The sequence below is a fragment of the Vicugna pacos genome, chromosome 27 (assembly GCF_048564905.1).
Source record: "Vicugna pacos chromosome 27, VicPac4, whole genome shotgun sequence".
Classification (NCBI taxonomy): Eukaryota; Metazoa; Chordata; class Mammalia; order Artiodactyla; family Camelidae; genus Vicugna; species Vicugna pacos.
Window position 1 is genome coordinate 12,552,420 of NC_133013.1, and position 13,438 is coordinate 12,565,857.

Sequence of the window (13,438 nt, forward strand, 5' to 3'; positions counted from 1 at the left end):
GTGCCCTCAATGACTGCTTCTCTTGAAGAAGAATCAGAAATTACTGTACCATCTGGAAACAAATTATTGCATCAATCACCTAGAGATCTGGGGCTTGTTCCAGATGCATAGATAGATAGCATTATTTTTGATGCTAAGCACACACAGCTTCCTTGGTCCTCTGTTATTGATCTATAAAATGTTGACTTTCTTATAGCACATAGGGGTACAGATTGATACACGAAAGCATAGTATTTTCATCTTTATCTTCTTTTTAATATATATACCCTTTTCTTCTGTGTCAAGTTGGTCAAAATATTTGTATGGCTGTCAATAGTTTACAAAATGGTGTTACTCATAAGTTTTCATTTAATCTGAATAATTCAAAGTGAGGTAGGTATGATGGTGATTTCAGAAGAGACAACTGAGACCCAAACAATTAAGTGAGTTGCTCCAAGTTTCATAGCTGGTTAAAAAAAAAAAAAAAAAGGTGTGGATCTGAGATCCCACTGTGTGGGGCCAGCAGTGGAGGGCTGCCACTGGAGTCTCCTAGCCAGTGAGCGTCTTCTCCTTTGACACCAGGCCATTGCAAACCGGGGCTAGTGACCTGGTAACCTTCTGCAAATCAGACTCAATTAAAAGCTTCCCGCAAAATGCATTCGTTCTAAACAAAGGAATGTGAAACATGCAATGTATCATTGCTTCCTTCTAGTCAAAAGGAAAGCTTAAATAAATACCTCCTCTTGACTTTTACATCCAAAGCTGCATTGCCTCTAGACACCCATATGCATTTGCTTGAGGGGTGGCGGTCAGCTAAGTCGTGGTTAGTGGATGCTTTGCCCTGGGAAGTCAGGATAGAAAATCAACATGTCCATTCTCATGTTTTCATTCGTTGATTCCTTCCGGACATACTGAAAACTACTCTCGGCTAGATGTTCTTCCAGGAACTAGTGATACAGAGATGATCAGAACAGAAGGTTTCTTCTCTTCACAGAACTTACCTTCCAGTGGGGAACCAGATAACAAATTAATAAACACACAGACAGATGAGATGATCTTTGATGTTAAGAAGTCCAAGAAGAAAATAAGAGAGAGTAACATGGAGATAGGAGAGGACAGCAGACAACATTAACAAGGATGGTCATGCACATCTTCTTTGGGCAGAACCATAGGAAAAACATTGCCAAATACCCTGGAAACAAGAATGTGGGCTGGTAGCAAGGATAAGATGGACCACGTACCAGTTCATGAGGGTTCAAGTTCACCAGGCTCAACTACTACAATTATGAGTCAGAAAGTGATTCTCCAGGTTCTTCTGGAAAAACTTAATGCAGAGCTAATAGAAATCAACATTTATAGAATGGCAAGAGGCTGAGGAAGACAGAGTTTGGAAAAAATTAAGGCCAGTCTTGTGTTCTTCAATTGGAAGTCTTCCACTATCATTGTTAAAAGGTGGAGCAGAAGGAAATGAATAATTAGCTTCATGAGAAGGGGTCAGGGGTGATCTGCTCACCAAGCAAAGCCAAGGTCAATGGTTGCTGTCTTTTGGCATCATTAACCACGCTCTTGTTTATGCAGTTTGAATCTGACTGCCGAGGAGCTTTACACTATTCAATGAACATTTTCTGTCATGTTCATTTTCAAAAGGATATAATTTCCTATCCAAACTGTAACATACCAACTTTCAAAGGAAGCCGCTGTGGTAGGTGGTGATGGCACTGTGTTTCCTAACTGGTGATTAGCAAATTTATTGCATGATAAACCATTTTCAGTGCAGTTTTGAAAAATAAAAACATGCTTCTTCCTGCGTAATTAGTTGCTCTTTACCGCCAACAAACTGTAATTTTTATTCCTTTTACACAAGCCCATTTATTAAGAGAGAGCGCTAGCAAGCATTTATGCTTTTGTGTTTATACTGCAAAGAAGACATGGCATCGAAAACCTGCTATGAGAATTCTGAATGCCGTTGTATTTTGAAATCCACATTAATTATAGACCCACTTATTCTTCAAAAAGACAGGACTTGCAGCAGGACCATAGTGGGAGGGGGAGAGATTCATGTATAAATTGCCTCCCAAGGACCCCACTGAAATTTCCATAACATTCACCACATGACACTGATGTGTGAAAATTGACATGAAGATTTGAAAATTGGGACCGAGGGAGCCCAAGCATAAAATAGCTTCAATTTTGCGCTCCCTCTGTCTCTCAGAGGAATAAGGCGTAGGACTGACCAACACAACACAAACAAGCCAAGGGGGGAAAAAATCCAGGGAGAAGGATAGGAGTTATTAAGGAGGAAACACACTCCTCACTCACAGAGAGAAAGCATGATCAATGGATTTAGTCACAGAGAAATTCAAGCAGAAAATTGCCGCTGTTTTTTATCTGAACAGCAGAAAGTTTAACCAGACCAGAATTCTCCAGTCTGAAGGAAGCACCTACAACACCTGTGGACAAAGGGATGGGAACTGGATCTCTGAACCAGAGAAAAACGGCCAAGTCCTCTTACTCCTTCCTCATATAATGAGCTGATTTTTGACAGAAGAGGGTTTGCATCTGAAACGCCTTCGGTCAAGGCTAACATTCATTATAGCCCCAAATAGTTTCAAAGTGTATGAAGTAAGTAATTTGCTTCGTTCCGTCGCTTGCCCTTGAACGAAAATAATGCCCTAAATAGTATCCAAAAAATGAATGTGAAAACAGTGCACAGTCCATGGACAGTCCAGCTAAGAGCGACAAATGTAAAATCGTTACTGACAAAATGGAACGTACCAGCAATTCTTCACCTGCTAAAAATATTTAAAGAGCAGCTCAAATCACACTGTTTTGGCAAGTGTACTTTTTGAAGCTTGAGGAAAACAGAATTAGAGGCAAAAAAAACAACCCTGCGTTTCCCCAGGTTCTTGGCTGTCCTGGGTTACTTTTAATGCAAAAAAAAAAAAAATTTATCCAAGAAAACTCAACTGCTGGAAGGAACTGCATCCATTTCAGGGCGAAGTAGTTGTCCCCACTTGGAGAATGATTTAAAGAATGTCATTTCCAACATAGGATTTCTCAGCCCCATTGGAGAGAACAGAATGTTCCACATGAACGTCTATCTGCTGCTATTCCTCTGAGACAGGGGAAGTGAACAGCTGGACTTTCCTCTAAAAGAAGTTTAAACGTTTTGAATACTATACCAGAGTTTAAAGCTGATTTAGAAAAAAAAAAAACAAATACAACTTTAATGAGAGCCTTCAGCCATTGGTAGTTATGTGATTTTAGGAATGTGACTTGATCTAAAGCTCAGTTTTTTCAAGTAAAAATAAGAAAAAAAAATTTTTTTTGCTTTGGGTGACAGGGAGGAATGAATTAAATATGCTACAGAAGGTTTGCATTCTGTAGCCAGCATTGAATAAATATCAGCCAGCAGTATTTTGTCTCACTTGAACATTAGCAGTTACTCCCAACACTTTTTTGCAACCAAACTCTTAAAATCTCTACAGTGTTTTAGAGTGTGCATGATGCTTTTACATTCATTTCTCCCCTGACTTGATTCCTGTATTAGGATAATATTAGCTGCTATAACAAACAAACCCTGAAACTTCGATGACTTAACACATTAGAAAAAAAAAAAGACAACAACTTTATTCCAATATTAAAGTAATAACACACGAGCTAAGAGAATTCAGTGGTGCCAGGGTACTTACTGAATCTCCATGTCTAGATGGGAACAAGGACAATTAGGACGGACAACTAGACAGTATATAGTAGAAGTATAACTTCTTGCTTACAATTTACAAATTGTATTATTATTACAATCTTTGATCTCTGATAACCTACAGTGCTGGCTGCATGAATCCAGCAAACTTAAAATTCAGAAACTGTTTTCTAAAACTTTAGGGCAAATAGTTTACAAATAAGCTACACAAAGATCTAGACCATGCAGAAATGTCTTATATTTCTTTTACTCTTGTCGAAGCCCAACACAGATGCTCCTGACGTGGGACACAGCCTTCTAATCATGATGATTTGGGGACCCGAATTCCTAAGGTGGATTCCGGGCTCCATCCTCCTGGGCCATGGAAACCTCCGCGTTTGGCTGGCATTTGGGAAATCGGCACAGAGGGTCACTCAGGGGAGGCTTCATCAGCCACATCCTTCCATTTGCATTCTGTTGGCTGGAAGTCACGTGGCCCCACTGAACCCAAGGGGAGCCTGGGGGACTGCCTTGAAGCTCTGTGCCCAGGAGCCGGAAAACCACCTCTGCCCAAATCTCCTTCCTGACCAGCCCAAAACCTACACAGAATAAACGGGATTTCCCCTTGTTACACAGAAGTAGATCTGGGAACAGTAATATGGCTTCTGTGAAACTGGAAGACTCAGACTCAGTCTCTGGACTCGCCTTTCAGTGAGCTTCCATCCCTCCACCTCGGCTTCACGGGGAGCATCAGGGTGGCCTGAGAGAGAGAGGGAGACCCAGGGATGGTTACCAGTGCTCTAGTCCGGGCTTCATTTTCGCTCTTCTCTCTCATCCTCAAGCTGCCTGGGTCAGCTCAGCCAGCGAGGAAAAGGACATGGCGCACCTTTCACGTGCTGAAGGACCTAAAGTCTTTCCTCTCCCTCCAGCATTTGTATTTTACAAAAAGGGAGACAGTGTTTTCTCCACTGAAGGGAACTGGGAACGAGCTCACCCATAGTTCAGGGAGCGGGACCTCCTTTACCAGTTTCCTTGCCCAGGAGACGAGTTGCTTTCCATTTCCCTGCATGTTAGAATCCCCAAAGTGATACAGAGAAATTAAGACCCAGGTTGTTCTGTTGCTTTTGCTCCCGGAACTATCCAAATAAGAAGGACGGAGCACCCTGGGCTTTCCAGAGGTGCAGAGATACACCTGGTGCCATGTTAAAACGCACCAGGAAATTGCAAGCCTTTGGCCAGAAAGACCTCATTTATCATCTTGGACAGCTTTTAGGGACATCAAAATGTGGGCAAAGAAATATCACAAGATTGTGCAGGAAAGCCGTCACCTCTTCGCACCTGGAATAGATCCGGGTAAATATTCAGATGGTGTAAGGCGAGAGGCAGGCGAAGTTTACTGCTAAAGAGTCTAAATTCTTTTGCCCAAAAGACAGTTATTTTCTTTCACCTCAAACAACTTCAAGATATTGCCCCGGGGCCGTGGGAGTATTTTGTTATTTTCCGTGTGAAATATTATATTCCCTGGTGGACGTGGGGAGATTGTATTACTGTCCAGTGATTCCCTTAGTTGACACAGCGAGCCATGCTGGTGACCTCAACGTTCGGAGTTGCATCCAAATGTGGGGCTTTTCTGCTGAAGGACCGAGATAAAGCCCAGAGACTGTAAGAGGTGACCAGAAGCCAAGGCACTGGAGAGTCCCTGTGCTCTGCAGGGCAGGGATGGGTATGGCACATGTCAGCTTGCTCTGTGTGCTGCTACTGTCCTGAAATACGAGGTCTGAGGCACTGCTTGGTGTAGGTAGCTGATAAAACCCTCATAATTCACGCCCTTTACCAATCAGTGATCACCAGTGATTGAATCAGGTGGAATATGACTTGGTCTCAACTGAGTTCTTCCCTACTCTTACACATAAAGAAATCTCTTTCTGCTGGTGAAAACAAGCAAGCCATGAGGACAGAGAAAGATCTAGCCCCTTGGTTTTTTGTTTGCTTTTTTTTTTTTTCAATCACCATTAAAGACCTGGTACATCTCAGAGGCACAAAAACTTCCAGGGAGGGACTGGATGCTCTAAGAAGAGAGTTATGGTATAAAATTTCACCAGAATGACTCTCCCCCGGGTTCACTTATTTATTTATTTCGCTCTGTGCCGCGTTAGGTCTGTGATTTTCCCTAAGACGATGATCTGCGAGCCCGGCTGTTTGCATGTGCGGGATCTCATTTATTAGGAAGCGAAGTATGTAATGGTGAAAAATAGCTCAAAGGGTTTCCTCTTTCTCTGGGGTGTCTCTGCTTCCGCATGGCTGGCTGCGCGCACAGTCGGTGCCACGGAAATAAATGGAAGGGAAACGGGGGGCCTTGGGATGCGCAGTGTGGGAGACCCTCCTCCGCATCTGGAAGCCTCGGACAACCCCGCCTCCTCCTCCTCTCTGCCCGGGGCTCAGGCTTGCCAAGGGTCTGGGGGTCACTACAGTGGCCAGTGGCGCCTGCAAAGACACATGTGAGCTCCATGCTCAGTAATTTATTTTCTTGAGGGAGTGTGTGTGTGTGTGTGTGTGTGTGTGTGTGTGTGTGTGTGTGTGTGTGTGGAGCCGCAGCTCATGGCGCTGATGTGGGCAAGGCAGACTTCTCCGCCTCCCAGTCTGCGAGATGCCTTTCTCCAATCACCTTGAGGACTTGCCAGCAGAGAGTGGAAAATCCCTGAGTGCAGACAAGGGTTTTAAAGACTTCGTGGGAAGAAAAGACGTGGGGTTTGATCTTCTAAGAAATCTTTATAAAACGCATTAATAATGCAGACTGCTGCGTCTGTAGCTACGTAAGAAACACCGCTCGCTGACATCACTCCTCCAGACTCTTGTCACTCCTATTTTATCATAAATATTCTGGAATGTGGAGACAGTTACACGGCTCCTCTAAGTCTTCCGGTCAGTCCGGAGCAGAGCTGCCACACAACTTCTGCTCTCCTTCAGGCAGAAATCTTGACCCCCCCTCCCATACACAGAAAAGATTGATTGTGAGAACAAGGGTGACAGAGGGGCTGAGACTTCTGTGCCAGTCGCTGGGTGAGGCATTCTACATGCCTGACCCACTCAGCCTCGCGGTGCCGCTGAGATGCTGTGCGGATGTTGTGACGCCCGTATCACCGAGGAGGAAACAGAAGCTCAGAGACATTAATCAGTTTTCTGAAAGCCCCACAGCTCATCAGTGAGAGAACCAGGATTTCCACGCAAGCTGTCACACCACAGTACACAGCTGGCTCACAGACACACCTGTGCAAGTGGAGAGACGGGGAGTCTGACCTGAGAATAAAGGCGCTGACGTTCCTCCGTGAACAATGACTTAGTAAGGATATTTGCGGTTCAAGGATTCTTCTCTGCAAGATGCTTGGGTGGCATGCCTACATTCACTGGCTTTTAATTTTTAAAAATCAGTGGAAGCTCGCAGGGCTATGTAGTCCACCCCTTTGTGCTATAGTTGAGAAAATCGAGGACCGAATAAGTGAAGTGAGATGTGCAGGGTCGTATAGACAGTGAAGAATTGAGACTAATACCTGGGTCCTCTAGGTGCCTCTCTGCTTTGGACTATGAGGCATTTTAGCAGTGGATTCTGCCACCTCTTTGGTTGCCAGGATGGACACCATTTTTCTGGAAGCTTGGGGGATGAGTGGCCCCTCCACTACCTTACCACTCACACAAGGCCCTTGATGAAGGTCTGGCTCTGAAGAGGGAGGCTCATTGCTGAGCCAAAGCCAAGGGGCATGATGACGTCCCGAGGCAGACCCTCGGAAAGTTCAAGACTTCCACTGGGCAGGCTGGCGATGTTGTCCATCTGGGTCAAAAGTAATTCTGTGCTTGGTTAATTTATGAGGTATTGTTTCCTGAGTAGCTTCTGCCAGATCACATGCCTGCCATCGAGTTGCTGCACGGGCAGGTAAATGATGACACCCCAGGATAGAGACTGGTAAGTTTCTGACCTTCTGTGCCATTCCCAGGTAGGGAGACATCCATCACTTGGTTTCTGTCACCTTTCTCCTTGGCCAGGGTGCGCTGCTAGGAAAAGTTACAGAGATGTACAGGCAGACTTAGCCAAGGGCAGTTTTGCCTCTGAGCCATTCCCTAGTAATAATGTATTTGATCATTTTTAAAACTCTGATACCTTACCACCTCCCCACATAAATTATGTGGGATTTCCTCTCCCTTGAAATGCTTACGCCAGAGGTTCTCAATCCTAGATGCATATTAGAAGCCCATGGGAAGATTTCAAAGTCTTCCATGTCTCCACGCATCTCTGGATGGAAGTAGGACCCCGACATCAGTGGGTTTTAAAGGTCCTAGGGAAATCCCGTTGTGAAGTCAGTTTACTCTACCATCATTTATGGGGCAAAAGGAAAGAAAAACAGGCATTATTTTTGTGCAGGGTGTACCCAGAAGTACGTTATCTTATTTAGAATTTACCACACTTCTGTAATGAAGAAATTCATGCTCAGAGAAGTCCTATGCCCTGGGTCCCACTAGATGTAGCAGGTATGGGATTAAAACACAGTATTGCTAAATTTTCCCAACCTTGCATTTAGTTTTTCTTACCTAAAACATCAAATATGGTACTTGGCACACGGTGATAACAACGTGTGTTAATTCCCTTTTTTTTCCCAATCTCAAAAAATCTATTATGTTTCCTCATAACTATTTTGAATAATTTTGGCTGACTAACCTTCTGTTAGATCAACTCATATCATGATAACCTCTGAGGAAAACACTTTGAAGGACTTTCTTTTCCTACAGTATCGAATCCAAACTGCTCTAGATTTTTGAGAGTGACTTTATCGCTCTGTATAATTTTAGGTTTCATTCTTTCTAGATTATATCTTCTTCCACAAGTCTATGTAATATCCCATGAAAATAGCCTAAATTTTCTTTGCATCTCCCTCCTCTCTTAAATTCTGTAGATGATGCAATTCAATAAACAGAAAAGACTTTAGGAGAATTATCATTGAATCAAGAAAATGTCTAGATATGATATTAAGTGAAAAAGTAGCACTGAAAACATATTTATATATATATAAAACTTGATCCTAATTATGCAATATGTATAAATGAATGTAATTATGCCATGATCCTAATTATATAATATAAGCATATGTTTATACATATGTAGACATGTATGACATATGTTATTTTATTTGTGTATATAAGCATGCATTTTTAATTACAAGCATACTTGCCAAATGATAGTAGTAGTTACATCTAGGTTATAGTTAATTTTTTTATTTCCTTTTTTTTTGTGATTTTCCAAGTTTCTTTTAAAGTTCTCACAAAATAACTTGTATCTTACTTTACTGTAAATTACATAAATTCAGTTTACCTTCCAGTTACCTCCCAAATATGAACTCTCTGTAAAGTCTTAATCACACTCAACCTAGTTGACCTCCCCCTCTTTGAAGGCTTACAGCATTCAACATACACCTGGCTCGCACGTCAACATTTATTATATTTATTTTATTTTTTGTCCAGTGGGAGTGCATTCTCCCTCCGGTTCTAGAGGAGTTGATGCCACCAGCTGGCTTGAGAGTTGAAGCAAGTGACTAGGGCTAAGCCCATTGTCAGGTTTTATCTATAGGGCCACAGAGATGGGCCTTTTGGGAAGTAACGCATTCCCTTTACTTAAAAAAAAAAAAAAAGTTGTTGATTTCCTGTTGCTGGGAACCGGTAGATTTCTAACTAAAACGAGTCCCAAAAGGTTTGCTCCATGTATGTAATTTTTATCTTTGCAATCAAGTTGGCCTTCATGCAACAAACATTCATTAAGCCTCTTTTCTGTGCCAGACCCTTTGGAGAAACAAAGATAAGCTAGTCACCATCTTAAACACATAGGCCTTGAGGTCCTGGCTGCTCGTCTGCCATCCCCCCGTAGCACAGAGCTAACTCCACGGTAGGTTTCTTAGAGCATGATGAGTGCCTGCTGGTGCAAGGATTCACCTTATGAGTTTATTTACTGTGGTGAATTCATGTATCTTCATTTTCAAGGTTTTCTTTTCACATCTGGCTGACAGAGTTCTGTTTTGCTACCTACAGGTCCCGTCTAGTTTTATGGAACATCTCCATAATAATAATATTTTCCACTTTAAGCATGTATATTTTGGTGACCCATGGTATACATCATTTTTTTGTTTCCTTTAAAGATAATCTTACTATAGTTTTTTTGCACGCATTAGCTCTTATGACTTTATAGAATTCAGTTCAGCTTGACTTCACAGGAAGGAAGGAAGGAAGGAAGGAAGGAAGGAAGGAAGGAAGGAAGGAAAGAAGGAAGGAAGACATGCAAAGATCTTAACTACAAAGTCTTCCAAAAGCACACTAAAAGAGATGGAAGGGGAACCGTTGAAGTTAGGCTAGCAAATTCTTGAACTGATTTATGGCAGCAATCAGTATTTGAAAATTTACTTTTAACCTCAGAGAAGTTACAGCAAAAAAAAAAAAAAAAAAAAAAAACTCCAAGCTTGCAATCCAACCCAGTGATCATACCTCAAATTTACTAATCTTGGCAACCGAAAACAAAATTATAGGGCAGGAGCAACCACACAAAGCAACCCTTATTTGTAATCGCAGTAAGTGTGGGACACAGAGGGAACGTCCAAGCCAGCTTTCTAAGAACTCCTTCTCAGCCAAGAGCACCTGGGGTAAATTACAGCTGTTTCACAACACCCTGCTGAAGGAAGGCAGGGGCGAGCAGAATATCCACCTAGGAGAACCTGCCGGACACAACTGTGGGTCTGACTCGTGGAAACATTTCCCTCCTCACCTGGCTATGTCCTAAAGCAGCCTGCAGGTTTCCCAGTAGATTGTACTGGGGAAGGAGCAAGGGCTTGGCCACCAAGTGGACTCTGACTTTAGTCCCTATGAGGGAGCTCCTTTTCCCCAGTTGTTCACTGGAGGAAATATAAACTATTTCATAGATCTGTTGGAAGATGAAATAAGTGAATCTACTTTACTTTCCTCCTGGGAGGAAGAGTAAAGGTGGGTATCACTGCTTCTGCAAGTTTCAAGTTCAAAATTCAGTAAGCCGGTCATTTTTTTAATTTGGAGTTGAATATGAAAGAGGCCCAAAGTTTAAACCAATACTTGTCCCCAGGCAGCACTGCCTCCAGGGAATAGTCTAAAACCAACACGAAGGCGCCCACAACATTTCTCTTCCCAATCATTCCGAGAACGTTCAGGAAGCAGGGAGACAGAATTTAGTTTAGGTGCACTGCTGTGTTAGGATAAGGAAATGACCCAGCATTTCCTACAAATGCCAACCCATGCCACGTGCTACACTGGGTGTCCTAAACACGACTTTTAAAAAATTCTTTCTAACAACACTAGAAGCAGAAATTTTTCATTCGAGCCAATGAGGGCATTGAGGCTCAGATAAATTAACTTGCCAACATTCATGCACTCTGTAATTTGAAGAATCAGAATTCATATCTGGATCTTTTTCAGTTGAACTGCACAATTTATGCCAGAATCTTAAGGGTTCCCGTAGCAGTCAGACTCCCCAATTCTTCCTGGTGTTGTGTTTTAGTTCGTTTCAGTTTAAACAACAGAAGTGTATTTGTTCCTAATTTCAGAGTCTGGGAAATCCAAGATCAAGACACTGGTTGATTTAGTTCCTGGTGAGAGCTCAGCTCCTGACTTGCATATGGCGCCTTGCTCCATGTGTCCTTACATGATGAAGAGCGAGTGATCCCTCTGGTTCCTCTTCTTGTAAGAACATGAACCCTGTAGCATCAGGTCCCCACCCTTATAATCCCATTTAACCTTCATTATCTCCTTATAAGCCCCATCTCCCAATACAGTTACATGAGGGCTTCCATATATGAATTTGAGAGAGGGGTGCCATCGGTCCATAGCAAGTGTCTTGCATAAATTTCTATTGTGTACTGTAGTTTTGAGACTGTCTTTTATTCTGCTTCAGATATTCCCCCGTCTCTTCTCAATTCAGGGGGTGTCAAAATTCTGCAGATAATCCCTTCATGTGGTTTGTCACATGATTGCATTCCCTTAGATCAGACCGTCGTCACCTCCCCCTCTGAGTGCTGTAAGACATGCTAGCAGATGTCAGGCCCCAGCTTCTCCGATGTATCCATTAGATATACGACCGCAGCTCAGACAGCCCAGCTCGGACTCTCTCGGTCCACATCGCAGAACCATTCATTTGCTTAACAACCCAAAGCCATGTGCCTGGCATTCGCTGCCTCCCAGCCAGGTCCCAGACTGCCTATTCAACTTCATCTCCTCCTTCTAAAGCTCTCTTCCTTCTCATTAGTGTAGCTTGCATCAGGTGACTCACTAATCATTTGTTTGCTTACTTACTCATATATTGAATAAGTATTTATTAAGTGTCACCAATGCACCAGGTCGTGTGCCAGCTTTTGAACGCTCAGCAGTGAGTAATTCAGACACCTTTTCATATCTACACATCAATACAGTACCTTGCACAGAACAGGATGTCATCATGCATGTTAAATTAAATTATCTGTGTTCCGCAACTGTCTCCTCTTCTCCCCCAAACCAAACCTTTACTCTTTCAAGTGGGAAGGAAACTCTTATATAACTTTCCTCTCTTAAAGAATCACTACACTTAAGTTCTAAACATGGCAGCCTTCTTTTTCAACATTCTTCTAAACAGGACTTTTGGCTAAATAACCATCAGATTAAAGTAAAAGTTGGGGGAAGAAGTCACCTGGAGTCCATGGGCTTTATGCCTTGTGATTCTAATCAGAGGATATGAGAGAAAAGTAATGCATGTGTTTATACAATAAACAACTAAAACACTAGTTAATATATTTTTACTTTGATACATGTGTCAAGGGATTTATTTTACAGGGGAAGATACCACTAAATTGACACACCGCATCTTCTGTTTAGAATGGTTTTGATGTATATTCATTCAGAAAATATAGGGTTTTTTTATATATATAAACTGATTCATTTAATAGATATTGGTGAGATAATAGAAAATATATCTTGGTCCCTGACCCCTGTTCCTGGCACCCTTGTAAATTCTAGGTGATAAGAACACCAGGAGCATTTTTGCTGTAGTTACATGACACTGGGTGGGCTGCCGGACGGCCCTCTGTATCTCTCCATCTGGCTGTTCATCTGTATTCTTTATCACATCCTTGAATAAACTGGTAAACACAAGTGAGTGTTTTCCATGAGTTCAGTGAGTTGTTCTAGCAAGCAACCAAGTCCCAGAGGCAGAGGGTCACGGGAACTTCGAATTTGTAGCCAAGTCAAGCTGACGTTTTGAGGAACCTGGGGACCTATTTCTTGTGATCGGCATCTGAAGTGGGGGCCACTCTCATGGGACTGAGCCCTCACCCTGGGGGGCCTGATGCTGTCTCCAGATAGTGTCAGAATTAAGTTGTAGCTCACCCAACTGGTGTCACGGAGAATTGCTTTGTGTAGAGGAAAAAAACCCACACATTTGGTATCAGAATTGTCGGAAGTATGAGTGTGGTAGTTGCATGAGAATGAAGGAGAAACACACGAAGGAGGGGATGGAGTTTTTTTTCCAACTCAGGATTCCTTAAGGACAAAGACTTATGCATTCATTTTGTCATCATATCCTCAGAGCCTGGCATGAGACGTAGTAGGCACTTAAAAAAAATTTGGCAAATGCATAAAAAATTGAGTGAATGGATCTACCATTCTATCTACCCATAACAGAAACCCTAGCACTGTGTATGCACACCCCTGGTCACTGAGATGTGATGAGCTTTATCTTTCCCTGCTTTT